General features: G+C 40.3%; 1 protein-coding gene across 4 annotated transcripts in view; it reads right to left on the bottom strand.

Annotated features, from left to right (window-relative positions):
* WWC2 (WW and C2 domain containing 2) overlaps positions 1 to 21,640 on the bottom strand; it is a 98,906-nt gene that overhangs the window by 69,334 nt on the left and 7,932 nt on the right. Inside the window, exon 1 of one of the 4 annotated variants that reach the window (XM_084518497.1) lies at positions 4,945 to 5,133. The exons of the other annotated variants lie outside the window; for them this stretch is intronic. The gene's annotated coding sequence lies outside the window, so the exon portion shown is untranslated. Of the gene's footprint in view, positions 1 to 4,944; positions 5,134 to 21,640 lie in introns of those variants that run through there. 4 annotated transcript variants of the gene reach the window in all.

The following is a 21,640-nucleotide window of genomic DNA, read 5'->3' as shown; positions in this document are numbered from 1 at the left end:
TTTTGAAGAGTGCTCCAAGGACTGAGAGAACAAGCAGTGGGTGCATACCACAAGAAGCGTCTATTCCTAGGAAAGCCACAAAAAAAATGAGAAATTTACTACATGTAGCAGTAAATGCTGTCTTTCTGCCAAGATACAGGCAACCCATGGTATTTCACACTTTCTTGATGATCAGTGTGCATATTCTTCAAAAGGGTATGCGTATGTGTATGCACAAAAACATTTCCATGTGTTATTTGATACAAGAATAATGCATTCTGCTGCATCCCTTCTCTGACTTCATTTCTCTCCAAGATCTCTTCAGGATGAAGTCACAACACTGAAGCAGAAATTACCCATATTATGATTAGGACTCTACTTTATCAACAGGAAACTCCAGAATTTGGTCTTTGCTCCCTTCTAAATTCATCTAACTTCCTTAGCATATTTCAAGTGCTGATGTTACCCATATAAGCAAGGACTACATGAGTAAAGCTTGAGATGTTTTGCTTAGACTGATGCAATGCAATTTATAATAAATGTGATAAAGCATGAGGGGAAGAGAGAAAAGTAAGAAGGCACATCTCAGAAAACTGAAGGAGGATGACAAAAAAGAAACAAATCCAAGACTCTTCTCTTCCTCAATTAGAAAGGAGAAAAATGCAGGTTGGTAAGAGGTGCATAAAAGATACCCGAGAACTATGAACAGGTTCATCCTAATCTCTTTCAAAATGACTTCCAAGAATACCTCCTTTGTTGTGCAATGCTTGACCTACAGTCAAGACTTGGAGGTTTGAATTCAATTATAACTAGGGTCAATGCTCAACTTCTGTAGCAATTTCAACATGCATTTGAAAACTTTCTTCAAATCCCAATTATCCCCTACCCAAAATGCCCTCACGTGCTTTGCCTTGCAGCAAGATCTAGCATGACACTTATCTGAAGTGTTACACAGATTAAATTTCATACCCATTCATTCTTGTACACCGACTGCTATATAACAATGTACATTGCACATTTCTCTTACAATGCAGGACTCTCTATTACTTTCTTTTTAAAAGAGATTACCAACTGTTCTGAAAAACACAACTCCTCCACACTCTATGAACTGAGAAGACAAAACTTTAAGGTACATCTATTAAAACATAAGCGAAGAACCCCAAAGACGGAATGACACATGCACACTTACCTGGAACCTGCCTCACTTAACTTACAAAAGGGTGTACAGGTGACCTACCAGCCACACAATACAGCGGTTAACACCACCGCAAATACTTCCAGTCAGCACAAGGACACAGAACACAAGCATATATGATCAACGTCAGTTACTTTCTTACTTACTTCGCAAAAACACAACTGAAAATATTCCATTCTTATTTTCATGCAGTAGCTCAAATGTAAATATTTAAATGAACTCATCAGGCAAAGGAATGTATAGAGAAAGAGAAGTGTTCAAATTCTTTACTAGAACTCCTAATTTAGTGCTCAAGTTACATCAATTGTTAAAATTAAAAGTTAAAATCAATTAAACTCTTACCCAGCTTTCTAACGCTACAACCATTATGAATTCAAAAGATCTATAAACCTTCTATTCCCATTCCAAATATGCTGCCAGACATGGATTTTACTCACTTCAGGCACCCAAGATAGATTTCTTATATAAAACTCATGGGTGCAATTCATCCCATCAACTTTAAGAGTTCGTTATCTAACCTGAATTACTCATTTATGTTCCCTATGGAGACTAATTCAGCACATCTACTTAGACTGAGAATGAATAACACTCTGAAGGTTTCCCTCTTTTTCTACCTGGCTGTGGAAATCATCTAAATGTGAGGCTCCTGACCCAAAGCAAGGTGACTAAATTTAAGCAGGACGAATACTTAGCAGTACTGTCCAGGTAGCAGACTGTATACAGCACTGCAGGAGACCACACTGTATCTCCATGATAGGGTTAGGAAGGGAGCACTGAGGCTTACTATGGCTGAGGTCTGTATCCACTGACAGCAAAGAAGTTACATTACATCAGGAAGACAATTTTCTCTTCTACAAATTACTGGCTGAAGCTGCAACAAAACAAGCTTACTTTCTGTTGTCAGCTCCCTAACTTTAAGAAGTAGTAACTGGACTGTTTACCTGCAGAAAGTGGCAGAATTTGCATGCTCATAAACCACTCTTTTCACTATTTTCTTTGATCATTCATGTCTACAAACTAGCCAACACTGCTCCACAATTTCTCTCCCCCAAATCTCATTCATGGTTCTGTTGACAGGATTTCAGTTTCTAAACACCGCGTTCTTAACACAACAGTCCCTCCCATTCAGATATCAGGCCAAGACGTTATGTACAAACTCTGTATCGCTTAGGTACATTCTCTTTTAACAAGGGTGTTATTAAGATAAACCACTAGTTCATTACAGGTATTATTTTGAAAGAGTAATTCAGCGAACATCAGCATGACATGAGAATATGTTAAACACGGGCTAGCATGCTGGCAGCCCCTGTTTTATTATAGTCCTTAAATATCAGAGGGTCAAACGTCTTGTTTGTCTTGCTCACGAGATTTGTACAATCATTTTTCAGTGGACATTAACATACATGTTACCTTTTCTTCACCAATACAGAATTAATAAGAATAGTTCAAACTAAATGCCATCCCATTCTTTAATTATGAAAAGATCTCAGTAATACCAGATAATGCTGATTTATGCCTACAGCCACCACAGCATGTGCACCATTAGCCTGTTCAGCGTTACAGCTGCATGCATACATCAGTATAGGCACATAAAGGTTCCTAGCCTCACACCTCACCTGTACACGTAGCTGCCAGCAGTACCTTGAGAGCACCACCATGCCTTTGTCTTTGCTTGTACCACAGCTGCATACTCAAACTAACTGCAGAGAATAAAGTCACAGGGCAGTTGTGTGCATTTAGCTGAAAAAGACTTACTAATTCCATCAGCAGGTATTTCTGGCATACACTGAACATTTTCTCTCATTTTCCAGATCTCAGATCCTTTTGTTCCTAGATAATACAAGGATGAGTAAAACAGTCAAATTTGTATACAAAGAATGGAAACCTGCGATAACTGGGAGATGACTCTAGTTTTCAAAATACCATATAGGTACAGTACCATTTTTAATAGCTTGCAATTTCTATCTTATAATTCCTTTAAACCCCCGAATACTTACGACAGCAAGTAGGCCCTAAAGAAATGTATTTTTTTGTGTGTTTTAGAGGGTTTTTGGTAAATAAAAATGGACACACACACAGGTAAGCGCTTATACTAAGAGACATGAATAAGTAAGTTCACCACCTTGCAGCAACGGCTGGACAATATCTGGGGATGTATTATTGGGGTAACAGCTCTCCCAAGTGTTTTACAAGCTCAAGCACTTTGCTCCAGTACTGAATTCATTCTGACAGTGGTTTACAATGACATCTCCCGTATTACAAGCCAGTTATGGATTTGCGTAGATAGGACTAGACGACATGCAAAAATGTTTGAGGGAACTTAAGTAAGGCTTAGAAAAATAGAGTTTCCATTAAAAGACTTGTCTAGCTAGCCAGCAGCCCAGGTCAACAGAATATTGTGTTCAGGCAGCGTACAAAGATCAGAAAGAAACTAAACAATCTTTTTCCTTCCTCATAGGTTTTTGTTGTTGTTTTTTTAAATCTTTTTTAGAGTACTGAATAAATGGTTTCTTCTCTATAATTTAGGCAAAGTACTCAAGGCTGTTTTGAAATGCTTTGCTGAAAAGGGCAGTGTGCTGAATGGTGTCTTTCTTAGTTCTCATTTAGAGAGCCCTTCAGAGCCGCGGTTACATTAGCACTACCATGTGAAATGGCCGTGGCAGCCCATTATCTGTGCGGGCTGTTACTGCCAAAAGGCCTTCCTGAAGACCAACTCAGTTCCGTACGCTGTACCATGGCACACAGCCGCTCAGTGTTCAGTGCCTACTGCTTAGAAACAAGCTGGTACCTCACCATCAACGGCTTTGGAGACGAGCACTAAGTGCTGTAGGAAACTGTACTCCGTTTCTGCAATGTTTTCCAGTAACTACTCTTCCCAATCTGGTCAAGAAACACTCAACTGCCAGGAAAAGGATGAAAACAAGCCAACTAACCTACCTGAAAACCTACCACAGGAAAAAATCCTAAATTCAATTTGTTTACACATCACTTTTGCTGAACTTCTATAATATCAAAAAAACAAACTCTAAAACAAACAAAAAACCAAACACCTTGTTTCCAATAAGATATTCACTACAAAGAGAACCACTATAGGACAATGCAGCCTATGCAGTTAAGAGATAGGAGGCACAGCACACTGAGAGCAACAAGTTCTTTAAAACAAATATCTACTCACATCTGCAAAGAATGAGCCCACTTAATTTAACAGCGCAAATCAAGTCTCGAAAATTACAATCTGATAATAAAAATAACTGAAGAAAAGCTACTACAGAATGAATGCTATCCCTTTAGACAAAAAGGTGGGTTTGGGGTTATTTATTTGTTTGTTTTTGTCTTAGAAAGCCCAATAAAATCTGCAGAAGTAGTGAACCAAACTAAAAACCAAGACACCCACCAAGCAACTTAGGAGGGATAAAACCAAACCAGACCAAATCCAAAGTGCTGTGAAATACATAAATCACAATCTTTATATGGTGGAATGCAGTTTTCCCAAAAGATCCCTCCCTACCTCACTTCACTGTTTCGCAGGTGTCCTATAGAATCACCATCAGTGCTTGCAGTCTGTGAACAAGAACTGCTGTGCTTTTATTTTGAAAAAGGCATATCCTCATTGCTCAAACTTCCTACCCATCCCCAAATTCCCAAAATTAGAAAAGTTAAGGATGGAAAAAAAAAAAACACCCACCACCAAACAGCCAGGGAACTGATATCCTCCTCACACAGGCACACACGAAAGCACGTAAGAGGGAACGTGCTGCTGCCCAGCTTACCATAAGATGCTACGTGCATCTTCCAGATGGCCAGAGCATCCATTATAGCAGCAATGAAACAGAGCTGAACTGCCTCTTCCCAGTGCTCAAGGGGTTAATATTAGCTCGATGTCAGCTCGCCCTGTCCCTTCACAGGTGCTTCTGAAAAGGCCCACAGACTGAATGGCCCAGACCCAGAAGGGGAAGAATGCTTTTGGGAAGGAAGGGACCCACACCCACTGCTCACAGGACCAGGTCAAACTGCCTGCTGGCATGGATTTTTGTTTCCTGTTCCTTTTGATTATGATAAACGCTTTTTGCTTTCTACTTAACAATAACCATCAGCGAAGAAAAAAAAAAAAAAAACAAACACAGGGAACACAGCTATACGTTTTGCTACATTGTTTTAGCAGTAGAAGATACTGGAAAAAAAAAAGAATGAAAAGGAGAATGAGCAATATTTTGAAGGGGGAAAAAAAAAAATCAATCAAATCACTTTACTGGTGATTTGTTTATCCCCTCAGCATTGCCAAGGTCAATGCAAAGCGGACATTTTGCAAGGCTATGGGGTGGGGGAGCAGGGGGCGGAGGAGTGGAAATGGGTAACGCCACGCATGTTTTCTCCTGCGTCTTTCTTTGACGCGGCAGTTGGTCCTGTGCTGGCATGTAAGCACTATAATATTAGACACCTGGAATGCCAGGAATGTCTGATAACCATACCCTCGCGCAGGGATAATTCCACAGCCATAAACCAGCGATACGACCTTTGAGCTTTTCCCCTGGAAAGCTCGAATGCAGTGACATTATGAAACGGCTGCTCTGTGCGGCGTTGCTATAGGTTAGTGGTATACGTGCTTGTACACTGTTGATAGAAGGAAACCGTGTTGTCTGTCAAGAGCCCTGTTAAGAAAATTAGCTATTAGTTTTAATCTGAGGCCATATGCACTATGATACTTTTTCAGCTAGATTAAATGTTAACAATCCTACAATCTCTACCTGCAAACTGGACTTGGAAATGCTTCCTTCACCTGGCTTCTCCCACTTCACTTCTCATTTCATATATTACCAAACTATTTCTCTACAATGGGAAGATATTACCTTAGAAATACACGCTAAAAAAAAAGTCAAGCATTGGTTTGTGAAATTAAAACTCTGCAAGAGCTTCTGTAAGCAAAACCAAGCAACATCTGTCCCCAAAAGCTTACCATTTAACCGAAGCATGATATAACAAACAATGGGAGGAAAATGACCGCAGGCTGAAATACTTTATCTGAATAAATCAAGACAGATGCACTTATTATAAAGGATTACAACTTTTATTTTGCTATTTTGGATGATTTATCAGCTTGGGTATGTCAGGCAGTAAGTATCAAAAGCACACTTCCTGGCAGATAGCTAACCACAGGAGGGTTAAAGACAGGACGTTACTGCAGCATGAAAATTAAGTCTGGGAGAGAGAAACTCAATGAAGAAACAGTCCAAACCAGAAAACAATCATGACAGTAATGTCAGCATTAACAGATCTTCCTTCTCCTTAACCTTTCCCTTTCTTCCTTTCTGTAATTTCATATACACGCTTGTCCAAATGAGCTCTACAGAAAATAATCCTGAAAATGTTGTTCCGTGAACTCCCCTTCACTCCTCTTGCAGACGAATGCTTGCACTACAAGGAACCTTTGGATTTACAGAGAGGGTATTTATCACACTCCTTCGCCTAACTCTGCTCCCACTGAAGTCAGCGGGAGTGTTACCAATTTCAGTAGCACGAAACTTAAATCTGTGACAAGCCCTTTTGAAAAGTCCCATCCATCTGAACATCTCAAATAACCTCACAAACATTCGACTTCAGCACCGCAAGGCACTTCAGCCAAGTACACCAATCATTCCAGGAGCAGGGAAGAGCGAACTTGAGTTAACTGCCCAAGGTCACCGCAATTCAGACACAGACCTACAAACTGCACCCTAGGGGAGGCTACACCGTCTCTAACCATTATTCTCAATACCGAGCTCTTCGTGGCTGTATTTCTAGCTTCTCACCCAATCACTTGGTTTGTAGCCATTTTTGCCGCAGACCTCATGAAAGCATTACGTACTTGATGGTATCCCTGCAGCTCCTGCTGCAAGAAGTCTGCCCTAGCTCTAACAGTACCAAGGACACTTGGCCAACCTCTGGCATTGGTGAACTCTCTTTCCAGAAGCTACAAGAGTAGTAGCAGTCTTTAAAATGGACTCACAATTGTTTACACAGAAAAGGAACAAACACACCACTGGTTTTATACAACTGCAAGCAGCACACTACTACAAAGACAGAGAGGGGAATACGTTTGCATCTTAGTATTAATAACAGACCATAAAAAAGTCTGACAACCTTTGGTGCAAATGGTTCAGAAAGCTGCCTTAAATCATTTCGGCTATGGTTCCACAGAAGCCAGCCTCTAGAAAACCTTTACATCCATGAGAGCAGAGCGAGGGACCCTGCAGCTGACCAAGAAGCCTGGACACCACAGCCTGACCAAAGAGTGAAACTACATGACTGAAATAGCAAATAAGGAGTGCGACAAACGTGCTTGCTTCTCCCAAATCTAATCACACAACTTACAAATACATGGTGCTGAGGTGTCACAGTACTCTAAAATCACAGTTACAACAAGGTTTCAGGTATATGCTCTGGCCTACACTTAACCCCACCTTCCAATGATGCTAATATATAAAACTTATAAATAAAGAAAAATATCATATATATATATATATAATTAATAATAAAAACTTAATTCTAGTTATCAATACATTTAGTGAAATTAAACTGCCTTCCTCTGTATATTTCAAGACACACCCAAAATAGTATTCCATTAAATAAAATAGAGTTCCTTCAGCACCTCTACCGTTTTACATTCTTTATTCACAATATTAATTGAATTCAAGCTTTAGATGAAATTTATTCCCACTGGCAATACGATTTGAGGAATGGGAAATATGCAGCGATTATATAACAGGAAACATCCAAGTGTTCTGCTCTGACTTCCTTCCCGCACACCCACTCCCAGAAACTGCCTTCAAAACGGGAAAAAAAAAAAAAAAAAAGAAAAACTGCTATACCAAAACCTTAAACAAATGCAACAAACTTTCTAGTACTCACTAGCAGGAGTACTACATATACTCAATTTACTTCAGCATGGCTCTCCGCTTAATAAAGAAAGAAACCAGCTTTTACCTCTCGTGTCAAACTGACTAAACATCTTTCAAGGTCAGATATGCTTTTCAGTTCCTAGAAAGGCAAAATTCAAAAAAAAAAGGAAGGAAAAAAAAACACAGAACCCTTAGAAGCCTTTCCTCTACCCCCTTATCCCTCTTTATTGAGTATATTTGGCACACACAGCTGTTCAGAGCAGAGGAAATACTTCCAAGGCAGTAATTTGCAAAGATTGCTTAGGAATTCTGCGAGACATTATAAAAGGCAACCTGGACCTGCCAGAAGAGCTAATGCTCTACTTACCAGACTGGAATAGGGCTGTCTACCTTTTCTACATGTGGAAACGCTCCCTTCAAGTTTGTTAGCAGTTTGCATCACTGGTTTACAAAGATAATTCTAATCCAGGTTAAGGAATTACTTCAGAGATCACCAAGTATGTTAAAACCTATTCCCTGGCTGTGGTCCCTACCAGCACAGAGTAAATTACCATCATTTCTTCAAACAAGTGTACACACATTGAAACTATATTCATAATACTCCCATGAGTAGGTAAAAGCAATGTTTTACCAATCCTGTCTTTCAAGGTGAAAGTGTATGTGAGAAGGGGAAAGAAGATGGGGAGACCAGCAGGAGGTTATTTTGCACATTCTCAAATTTAATTGCTTAAGCTAACACTTAGAAACGCCAAATAGGGAAAACAAAAAAAAAAAAAAAAAAAAGAGGTTAGACACAAAAATCAGCAAAGAGATCTTGTATCCTGAATCACTTTTAATTGGAGCAAGAGACATTAACTATGTTTGCCAATACTGCTGAAGAAGGCATCCAGCTTCTCGTAGATGGTTTTGCAGCAGCCTAACATTTAGCAGAATTCAAAAAGCCAAACAGCTCATTTACAAGTTACTAGGAAAGGAGTATAAAACCAAACAGAAAATATCATCATATAATTTCTACAAAGTTACTGTGATTACACTTTAACACAGCGTTAAGTGCTGACAGCCCTGTACACACACACACACACACACACACACACACACACACACACACCTATAACATAAAACCACAGATGAAGATATGGAAAAAAATGGGCAATAACAATCAGGGTATAAAATGCATATGTAACTGAACAGATTACAATTACTCATCTTGAAAGTTGCTTACAGAGCAGAAATATTGCATTCAAGGAAGGGAACAGGCAGCAATTATTCTCTGTATCTCACACTAGAAGGAGGCACAAACAGAAATTACAGAAGAGCAGGTTCAAAACAAAGTCGTGTACAACAAAGTCATAGTTGAACCCCACTGCCACAGGATTTTGAAGTCAAAACTGTAATTGCTTTCAAAAACAGACTTTACAAAAATGCAAAAAGTAGCTCCACAGTGATAATAAACATGAAATCCATATGCAACCACTTTGTTATTGGAATTTTTGTTCTGAATTCACTCTTCTGGCACATGCAGACATATGAATTAAACCCGTTACTCTTTTACTTCCTAAGGCTGTTAGCTTTGGAAATTAGAATTCCAAGGACAGAAACCATGTCAGATGCAGTACCTTATCTTAAAGTAAGCTTAAAGAAAAACAAAAACAAACAAAAAAATTAACAAAGATACACAAAAGCTGCTGACCTCTGTATTAATGACCAAAGGAAAGTTAATACCTGATCCAAGATAGCTACCAATATATTAGCATAGCTAAAACAAGTGTGGTACAATCTTCATTCTTTGGCAATGTAAAGGAACAAAAAAAATGGAGAAATCTTAATGATTAAAGGAAGAATTGTCCCCACTGGGACTAAAAAAATAAAAAAATACTTTGACCTTGCACATACACCTCAAACAGGACCCCCGTTAGAAAGGATTATTTGAACTGCCTCACTATAAACACTACAGCACGAGAAACTGCAAGCTTACAGGAAAAGTTATCTTTTAAGTCCCTGTAACGTGTTCTTACTTAATAAGCATTTAGTTATTTAATAGTTTATGAGTCAATACGCCAATTGAGCTTTTCCTAAGACACTTTTTTTTTTTTTTTTTAGCTTCTGTTGAGTTGGTCACACAAAGCATTTTATTTTAAATACAAAAATGTTGCTTTAAATCCAAATTTCTTAGATTGTTATTAATCACATTTTTAGCAAGTAATACATGGCCAATATTGGATTTCAGTAAAAGCTAAATGCTAACCTAGCCATGGAATCACAGAACGGTTTGGGCTGGAAAGGACCTTAAAGCCCACCCAGCTCCAACCCCCTGCCACGGACAGGGACACCTCCCACCACACCAGGTTGCCCAAAGCCCCATCCAGCCTGGCCTTGAGCACCTCCCAGAAGTTGAAGTTACAAATTAATTCAGCAGTACCTCTTATACAAAGTTTCCAGGAATATGTTCCACTTTGGTTTGAAAGCAGGAAGGCATAGCTAATCTCCACTTTTTGACCAGAAGTGCAGCACCAGTTCTCTTTGTCTGTCCCAGTCCTGTAATAGGAGCCTGCAGCCCAGGCTGGCCTTCTTTTGAGCTAGTGGTCAGTGGGTTGTAGTCTACCTGGAAGAAGTGAATTATTGCAGGGATCTGTCCTGCGTAATATCTATATCCACAATTTGGAGGTGACATCCAAGCCCAATCTCATCAGCCTTGCAGATGACACCAAACTGGGGGCAACAATCAACACCATCAGGGATATGATCACCATTCAGAAGGCCGTAGGAACGGGCCAAAAGGAACTGTATGAAATTCAGCGAGGATAACTGCTAGATACTGAACGCAGGAAGGAAAATCCCTTGCAACACTACAGTCTGGGACTGACCAGCTGGAGAGCTGCTCTGCAGCCCTGGGGTCGTGGTGGGCAGCGAGCTGAATGTGAGGGACTGGGGTTTCTCCAGCCCCGAGAACAGAGTGCTCAGGGTGACCCAACAGCAGCCTGTGAGGGATTTAAGACACTTGTGTCAGACACTTTACATGGGTGGGCATGGCGAGAGGATGAGAGCAAACGGGCAGAAGCTGAAACAGCAGGGTCAGACTGGATATAAGGAAAAAAATCTCACCATGAGGACAAGCAGGCAGTGGAACATGTTATCAGAGATCTGGTGCCCAAGTACCTTGGTCTGATCTCACAGCTAGCCATGCTTTTTGCATGTAGTTTTTAAATCTTTGCTATCGCCACGCCGCCAAAGCATGCACGCAGATAGGCAAGTAGACTCACTCCTGCCTGCCTGCCTTTGTCTTGGTGCTCAAAAACCCCACCGTAAGATATCTTGCCTAAAGAAAAATAATTTTTGTTGCTTGCCTATGCCATGCCAAATACTGAAGCTCCCTACCACTTCAGTCAGCTCTAACCTGGCTTTCATGGTTCTGCTCTCCTGCCACTTCCAGCTCCACGTTCATGCCCCGTCTCTTCCACTCGTGCTGACACACATGTGACTCCAGAGCAAGCCAGATCAAAGAAATAAACTAGCAAGAGTGGAGGGATTTGATTATTAATTTCCACACCAGTTCAGCTGCCTAACCAGTTCACCACTGGTACAAATGCCCATGCTACATTAAAGGGTGGAACAACCACAGTCCCAGTTCGGGTTGGTACGGACAAGTCATGGGGCAGCCTCTGAAACCCTGCTCCTTCGTGGACATTGCATGCAATGCTGTAATATGCATGACTGCTACTAACACTCCCTAAGATGAAGCTATTAAAACAGATAAGATGAAGCATGCAAAACTGGAGAGGTGTTTACAGTGTGCAGTCTTTATGTGGTGAAAGTTAGGAGATTGCTTTTGGTAGGTGAAGATTTTTTGGGGCTAACAACAAACTGGAACTGGTTGCAAAGTCCTGCTTTGAAAAAAAAAAAAAAAAAAAAAAAAAAAAAAAGGAAGAAATGACTGAGAATGGCATTTGATTTCCACAGTATTATGAACTGGAATTGCTTGGGCAATTAGGAAAATGGCTACTCATTGCAATACCTTGATCTCCTGGCTACTTGAATTTCAAAGCAAAACCAGGTAAATCCCTGAAGAGCCCAATCCTGTAAATGCTACCCACCTTTCCAGAGCAAGCCAAGGAAATGCTCCACATACAGCCTCCTTCTACACCAAAGGCATATTACCTGACTTCCATCATGTTTGCCAAAAACAAATCTAAGAAGCATTCTGTCCTTCAGTGAGAAGCTTTAGCTTTTTGATTTTTAAAGCCAAAACTAGTTCCTTAATGAGGCTCCAGTAAGAAGTGTTTTCAAAAATTGCCAACAACACTGAAAGCTACAATACTGTCTCAAACACTGAGCAGAGGCACTTTCATGGAAAAACACCACCTGAGCATAAACAACTGATTAAACAGTAATCTCCCACACCGTATATATCTTTTGTACTGGAAGAGGCAAGTTGCCATATAAGCGATGTTTCAGTAAATTCAGCTGACTGGAAAGCTGCGATTTCACAGACTTCTGGAATTTCTTAGGCACTGTATTTTTAAATGATTACTCCATAAAAATCACTTAAGTATTGTGTTAGATGTAAAGTTTTTACACAGTTTGAGTAATGAAAAACCTCAACAATAGCTCACACGCTGGAAGTACGCAGTCACTCCTTGCCAAGATAAGCATTACATCTCCATTTGCCATTTATTATTCTTTTAAACTGAACAGAGAAGATTGCTCTTAAGAGATAGTCCAGATACAAATCTCCACTATCCAATTACTTGTGTAATCTCTTTAAACTTTTCAATGAAAGTCTCATACTATCTCTCATAAATCAATCTACATCACTTGCTTTTGTGAAAAATCTTTAACATAAATATTAATACTTTGAGATACTATTTTTCCTCCAATTCTACATGATATCCTCAGGTTCCTTTGGGAAATTACTTCATGTATCATTCAAGCTTTTAAAATAAAATGTATCTGCTTGGAGGCTAGACTTCTGACTCTCCTCCTACAAACATCAGTCGTCTAAAACAATTTCCAGAAGGATTGGAAAGCTTAAAAATGGGAGCAGTGTAATTAAATAGGAGCCAAACTTCTGATCTGTTAAAAATGCCATTAAGTGCCTGCATGCATTTCAACGCCCTACAGTATATTAAGTAAAGCAATTAAAACAAATACAAGGAAGATTAACATTTAAAGAGAATGCGTACGAGCACGGACTTGGACCAAACGAGGACAGACTTCCAAACACTCAGACTCCTGACACTCAGTGCAATTCTTTTTTAGCTTATCTGCAAGCGCTCAGCATGGCTAAAGCTCTATTTTAGAGAGCATGTGAAAAGGTTAGGGAAGAAAAAGAGGATCGTGATTATTTGCAGTCCAGCAAAAATCTGTTTTCTGCATTTCAGACTCTGGGGATTCCACAGTAAGTTTAAGAGAAGAAGCTGGAATTTCCTGATCTGGCAGATATAACCTAGGGTGGGGGAAGGAGAATTCTCAAAAGAGCTTTCAAATGTGGGCTTGGAATTTTGCCGGACAGAACAATGATTGATTTAAATCAGCCATAAAAAGAGAGATTTGATCTTCTGTCAAGTCTTTGAAATGGTAGAAGTTAAGAGGAATCATCAGTGCTGCATGCTTGTTTAATGAAAAATCCATTCTTTCACATTTAGTTCTGAACATTTTAATGCGCTTGTGGGATGATCAGTTCATGCTGTTCATGCTTTCAGTTGTCAGTACACTGAGCATCTCTTTTTGTGCTATGCTGTAAAGATCTGAACTTTATAGGCAAAAACATCAAGGAAGAAAAGTAGGGGTTTGCAATAAACTAAAGCAGTTAAATTCCTTCCTAAAGGTGATTTGCATAGCTCTGCACTCACTTTTTCAGGATATGGTAATTTTATCCTCTCTCAACCCCAAATCCTGTGGTCATTAGTTTTTACACTGGTCACATAGTGGAAAAACTCTGCTCTTTATTGAAGTCTGGGCGAAAGGGCCTAGGCTCTGTCCTTTTTGCTGACATCACTGCTTCAGGCCAAAGAGACAAGAAATGTTTCATTTTGCCCATCGCATTTCTTTTCTCCTTCACTTTACTATTTCCTCTGTGTTAAAGTCACTGTGTTTCTAGCACTTAAATTAACAATAAATGGATTGTAGCAAGGTCTCCAATTTGGTTTACGTAGCTTATATAAATAGCAACATCACTTCAAAGAACCACAGCCTGAGTAAAAGCACAGTTCATTTCTTGACATTACAGGATTTCAGCCTTTATCAGTATTTCTGTGTCAGCACTGTCCAGAAGTGACTTCTGCCTGCAAAAACCTTCATAAAACACGTTTGGTTTTTGGTAGTGACACCTGGCTTTGCTTGACCAGAGCCCACAGAAGAAATGCACGGCCTCGTGCAACAGAGACAGATAGGGTTTGTGAAGAAACAAACAGTTTGTCTTCTTGTTTGTCCAAGTCCGGATTGTTCTTCCTGCTGTCCCTCTGCAACCAGCCGCGGGGAGATAGGCAGGGAAGCAGCAGTGCTTGGTGACCCTCACCGGCAGCCGAAGAATTAGGCCAGTTGATGGAGCATGGTAATCCACCGTGCCAGCTGAAGGAAGCAGGCTGGGGCATTTTTGGATCCTTGCAGCAAGCTTTGAGAAGATGAAGCCTCTCGCTAACCTGACTGGGAAGTTTAACTAATGCCCAAAGGGCCTTTACCGTACCGTCACACGCTATGCTTAGGCCATAACCAAAGGCCTTCACGGGTGGCCCAGGTAACAGTGATGTGTTGTGACTGACCGTGTTCTCGATAAGCCTGGGTAATTGCTGCGGGCCGTGAGGACACAGGCAAAGGGATCCATGTGGTGGGATGTTCCTGTGAAAGTCACTCTAGGCAGAAAGACCACTAAGTCTCTCTGTCAGCTGAGCAGAGCAGGACAGAGTAGGGCCTGCAGAGCATGGTTTGCAGCTGCTGCATACAGAATGAGGCAGAGAAGGGTCAGAAATCCCTCAGCTGAGGTACAGGGGATATCTGCAGCCTGCCATAACAAACCGAACTCCCTGCTAAGACAATACAAGGACTGAAACACCTCAACGCTGACCTTCATGTCCTTGTTTCCTTCTGTCTTGCTTCCTCCAGCTGCTATAATACCTCAGAAAAAGAAAGCAGAAAGGGGGAAGCAATTTCCAAGGGCAAAGGTAGCACAAAACCCAGCTAGAATCTCGTGAACTCGGTTTTTAGGGATCTGCAGAAGGAAGGCCTGGCTCAGCCTGTCTGCAGGGCCCAAGGAGCCAACCTAACAAGAACTGTACAGAGCAAATCGTGCTCTCCCTGCCAGCCACCAGCAGCCTGAGCTGTGCTGTTAGGCTGCCATGCTCAGCCAGACGGTGGACTTGAGCACAACAAAAAATGTCACTCTCCCCCGCTGCCATCACCCTCACCTCCTTTTATTCATCCCACAGACGGGGTGATATACCTGGGCGGGCTACGGCCCCCTCTTTCCATCACCCTCCTATCTTCTGCTCGTTCGCTGGGGTGATGTCCTGAGTGACTGAAGGAAGGCCGTGCACCAGGAACAGAGGGAACACGGGGCACGGCAGCTGGAAACGGCTGTTGATAAAAATCGGAGAGGAATTTATGGAGATTGAGAACTGTCTCTGGTTAAATATTTCCAGTGATAGGCACACCTCACTGCTATCGAGAGGACAACCATTACGTTTCACAGGAATTTTTACAGCATTGTTTCTTTTTATTCCTCTGCTTGCTTTTCCCCTCCAGAAAAACATTTGCAATGCTCCATTTTCCGACTTGGAGGCTGATTTCCCTGTTGCCTCGGGTTGCAGCCGTGAAGGAAACGGACCTGGGTGTTCAGGTACCTGCCCCGTCCCCTTCATCAGGGGCAGGGAGATGGCTTTTCCACAGCACCAAGGCGCTCTGAGTCCAGCCGGGGACTGGAATCTGATTCTTTCACATTCCAGAGCAGCGCCCTGCCTAACAAGCAATAAAACCTTCCCAGCCTTTCACACTCCCAAAAGAGCTCCCTGACAAAATTTTCATCAACACAGAAAAATGTAACATTTTATACGGACTTATCAACACTGCAAGTTTTGTGGAAAAAAAAAAAAAAAAAAGCTGTTTATTCAAAATATTTCAGCTAACTTCAACTGTCACTTTGTCTCGTGACATTCATTTCCTCTCTTTTCTTCTGCCTTTTTAGTGACAGTCCAATGAAACATCCACCTCTGAAAAACATGTAGCACATTACTGCCATACTGATACTTTAATAAAGTATTAAAGCAGCATTGCTTTTGTACACCGCTCTCATGGATGTCACTTGGCGTTCTCCCTGCAACAAATGCATCTTGTATAAATTAAACAGTTTCCAGTCCATCAGCAACTATTAGTAAAATAATCATTCATTACAAAATTTACATCTTCAGGGGAAGAATAATGCAAAATAAACAGCCCGTTTATCATTTTTGAAAGAAGCATCTCTGAATATCTTAGCTCAAAATGACTTTTTTTTTTTTTTAAGACGAAAAAAATTAAAGAGAATTATTATTCTCCCTAAACTTGCAAGAGTCTATGAAACAAAACTGCAGAAGAAAGAAGATTAGAAAATGCTAGGATCATCAAGAACCCCATGTAATTTAAAGACAACTTCAAGATAGCCCCCAATCAAACCAAATATGCAGCCAGCAGGGCAATTCTTTCAAGTATTCATCCACAGGTAGTAATTTAAAAAACAATCACAGTGGTGAATAAAAGCTGTTATGATCTATGAAGTACAGCAAGGTGCCATTCAGGAGAGTTGTTTTCAATCATCCCTATCTCTCAAAGTGCTTTCTGGAACAAACTTTAAAATGTTGTCCCTTCCAAAGTCACATTTGGAGGAATTGACAAAAATAATAATGAGATGTTTTGAGTACATATACTAGGACTAATTTTAAGATTACACTGCAAATAACATAGCCCTCACACAGGTACCTTTAATAAACCAATCACTAGATGTATATTACATTTTCCCCATCAAATTCTAAAATTCAAGGTACACGCTAACTGCTGGGTGTCAGAGATCTATTTCACTATTACATAGTGCAGAAAGAGTCTTCAAATGAAGAAAGAAAGCTGATTTCTATATTTTTGCTCATGGGACTTATAGCAAGAACAAAATAAGATCTACATTATTTTGCGGATGCTGCTGAAGCAGGTAATGATTCTGTTAATGTCATTACACGACAAAGCACCACCAGTAACCTCCCTCTCCCCTCATAATTCCCCCTCCAGTTCAGCACATTTTAGTGTCCTTCTCTTGTAACTCCTTGGTCATCACTGAATTTTGCCATTAAAGGTATGTGTGTTTGGGATTAATGACTTCATAGGAGGAATGGTCCTAGGTGCTTTCCCTGAATTTAACCAGACAGGATCAACACATTACTTCTCTGAAACAAAGATTTTTTTCCAAAATATCACGTTTAGTTAATTTGATGATCTCCCCCAATAAAGCCACATTCTGCCCAGTCAATAATGCAAAAAAGGCAAGTTATAAAACCCTGAAATACTTGTTTTAACACTTACAGGTCTCTCTTCCACAGAATACAAATAGGGACAGGAAATAATGGCTTCAGGAGGTTCTAAAGATTTTATGTTATTTTTTTATTTAAAGGAAAAATACTTAACTCTTCTACATTTGTCATCAAGGCTTATTTTTCTTGCCAAAATTTTGCCTGGAAAAAAACAAATTTTTGATGATTTTCACATATTCTGAGCAAATGGGCCAGCCAGGTCCTGAATGCAGATCAACAACCTCCCATAGCACAGCATTTTACATCACTGTAAGCAGTGCTAGCAAGTGAGGCTGAACAACACAACAAGCAAGCAACATGAACAAGACCCCAAAAGCTTAATGCACATCACCATAATAATTTGCTTTGCTATGAGCAATTCACCTTCTAGACTGTAGTATCAGTAAATTAGCTAACACAGCAGTCTAACTAAGAGACATTCCTTTACGAACCTCAAACTTTAGTTCTCTGAAGTCTTTCTCTGAAAGAGGAGATAGAAAAACAGAGGGGGCCAAAAAAACAACAATAAAAAACAGTAAAGAACATCTGAAGCGCAGAAACTTGAAGAAATCATGTTTAATGCCTAAGTTCCTGTTGTATTATGCCTTACTTAGTATAGTAGTGAACCATTGACTGCGTGAGCCTGACTAAAGAGCACGCAGTGTTTGTGTGTTTTGCTGCATCCCATAATTTCCCTAGTCATTTGAACAGTATTTCAGGAATGTCCCGCAGAGGTCTCAGATGATTATTCACATCCATAGCGTTCTCCCATTTACCAGAATGATTGTAAATACTTTAACAGTTCGTTTCAAACACTGCAATACACGGGACATGACAGAAGGAAGGTCTTTGCTCCTTGTCAGACTACCCTGCATTGCATGCTCTTATGAACAATTATTTACTACTTGATGTCTCAGAAAGAAGTATTTTAAATATTTAATGCTCCCATTCCAAGTGATCCTTCTTCATGCTGTAACTCACTGAAGCACCACCTCAGCCTGCCACTTCTGTACAAAACAAAGCTGACAACTGCAAAAGAACGTGGGAAATAGGAAACACTTCAGCCAACCTCCTCCTGTACAGGAACATTAGGTACTGTAACACAGCGGTAGCTGGAGCTTCTCTTCAGGTCTGCATTCCAAGCCGGTATGTTAAAGGGAACGCTACTCTTTACTTCAGAGGGAAAAATTCAAGCCAGACCTTGGGAGGCTGCAGCATCCCAGCAGCATTCTGTTTTCCCTCTTTCACTCCAACACTATGGACATTCCAATTCCAGTTTTGGCAGTTTATCGCTGCGCTCTCTGGAATTTAGTACTGAATAGTTTCGTGCCTTAAACTCCTATCATAGCTTATTTTGCAAATCTCTCTTGGAGAGAAGGCCACAGCCCTCCAAATTAGAATCGCTCACCACTCTTCAGTTGTGTCCAAACTGAAGAAAACAAAACAAAACAAAACAGAGAAGAGGGGGAAGCAAATGCAAATCTCTACACCCTGTACTAAATGTCTCAAGCAACAACAATAAAAACCAAAACAAAATGCCATTTGGGTCAGACCCTGCAGACAGTAAAACTCTCCATTACAGGAAATGTGAGAAAAATTAATCAATGACAAAAAAATAATAAAATATATACGTAATGTTTGCAAGGTCATGCTTGAAAATTTATCATAAATGGCATAATGTGTTAAGACAGCCACTGATAGGAAGAGCTAAAAAGGACTTGATTTTTTTCCCTTTGTTAAGGTGAATACACACCATATAGGTCTTGGGAATATGGGATCAGCTTGGATGGAACTGAGTGGGCTTTGGCATGCCCAGCTATACATCCCCCAGGAGTGCAAAAAAGCATAATTAAGCCCCATACAGCTCTCAAGGCAGAACTATGACCTAACTTTTTTTTTTTTTTTTTTTCCCCCCAAAGTTACAACAACAAGCGACAAATTAGGAAGGGAAGCTATGTGTTAACACATTCCCATCCAGCCATCACATCCTAAAGAAATAGGCTACTAAGCTCCTAAGCTTCTGAAAGCTCACAAGTATCTCATAGGATGTTTGCCATACCTCTTAAAAAATAATAATAAAAAATATATATGTATTTGATATTGCATTAGTCAGCGTTTCACCAAGGAAGCACAAATACAAAACAATAATACCTGAAACTAGACATTCACTGTTAACTAAAGGCAGCCAAAACATTAGAAAATTGAACTCAAACTCCAATTAACAACACATATTTGACAAGAGAAGTAGAAGTGCACCTGAGTGACAGACTACATAGGAAAAAGAGACGTCATTTAGTTCATGAAGAAGGTTTATATCATGTGCATGTCAGACAAAAACGCAGAAGACAACATAGTTGAAAGGAGCTTTATAAGCAATTGTAACCACAGAGTACATCAGAGGAGCAAAGTGCATTACATTCTATGACATGTCCCACTTCCCCACTGCCCTCCCAAAACAAACAAAACCAAAACATTCCCTCCCTTGTTTGGCTCACAACTACTCCAGCCTTACTGCACTACAAACCCTGCTCCCTGCCTGTGGTCCCCACTGGGTCTTCGTGGAGCAGAAGGCAAAATCTCTGCTCAGGCTCCACACTGATAAGGCTACAGTGAGGACAGCAGCACCCACCTGGATGTCCTATGCAGCCAGACTGGCTCCTGAAACTGAATCAAATCACAGGACAGGAACTGTAACCATTTGTTCAATAACTGCATTTTACAAAGTAGTTTTAAAATCAGGATTACATCTTTCGCTGATGCACAGTAACTGTTTATTAACCACCTGAAGCTTTGCACGTGGTTACTTCTAACAGGAATTAGCTTTCACAGAGACATTTTGTTAACACCAGTGAAAAGGCAGAAAGTTTTAAGTCTTCCTAAATGTTTTCAGCTTAATCAAGTAAATGCAAATTAAGAATGAAAGGACAAGACTTTGAGTAAGAGTAATTACTCTTCCTTGGTCAGATTATTAGGCCATGAGACAGATGCTTCTGGACAAGACCACAGTTTAACAGCTGACAACATTAAACAAAGGAAAAATCCCACCCCGTTGTTTCCTCATTAAGAGGAAATAAATTTCTTTCCCTGACAATGTTTCTGCAATCTACCACAGGCAGCAAGAGAGGTTACAAAGCCTGCATTTTCAGCTGAAGTGGGCCATGCCTCCTCCTCCAGAACCACTACAGAAACATCCAGAGCATCCTCCAACGTGTGATCAAAACAGACACTGCCACGTAGCGATATGGCAAAGGGTACCTGTGCTGTAGGCAAATCCCCTTCCTTGACAAGATGCTACCAGGACATACACCTGCCATGTAGCTAAAAGACAGGCGCTGTTCGTCATACAAGGGCCATGCAGCACCATGGGCTTGTGCTCAATCTGCAAAACACCAAAAGTTCACCTGCCATCTGCCTGGCGATACCTGCAGCCTTGTCACACATTCTCAGCTACACGAGGCAAGCTCTGAAGAGCGAAGGGCACGGCACTGAATCAGAGCAATAATTCTTCACCAGCCAGATCCGCAGGCCATAAGATAGATAAGCTTATCTGGGCAAGACTACAGTTTCGCACTTGAATGTACTTTAAAAAGAAACTATAGGTGTGTAAAGTACTCTTCATCATTAACAGCGTGAGAAAGTTGCTAACACAAATAGAACGTCCTAGAAGGATTTAGCTGAAAATACAGATCCTTCTCGATCTTTTTCCCTATACTGAAAGCAAAAGCAAGACTGGTATTTCTAGACATTGAAATCCTGATTATAAGAACAAACAGTTTACTATGGAAAGCATTCCAGTATAGTTTTTTTTTTTTTTATTTTTTCAAATAAAGACTGAAGTTTGATTTAATGAGTTGAGAAAAATAGTACAGATACACCAAAATATGTCCAACCTGCGGTATTTTATAGCATGAATCAAGAGCAGACAGACTTTGTTTGCTGTCCCAAGACAATACATGTCTTTACATATCCAAACAGTTACTTTGAATACAATATGCATTCAGAGTTGATGAGATAAAGTTGCCTTTCTTCAAGTACAAACAGTATTCAAGTTCAAAGGATAGCATCTG

This window comes from Aythya ferina (genome assembly GCF_964211825.1).
Source record: "Aythya ferina genome assembly, chromosome: 4".
NCBI classification, from domain to species: domain Eukaryota; kingdom Metazoa; phylum Chordata; class Aves; order Anseriformes; family Anatidae; genus Aythya; species Aythya ferina.
Note: the sequence above shows the minus strand (reverse complement) of the source record. Positions and strands in the feature narration are given on the sequence as shown.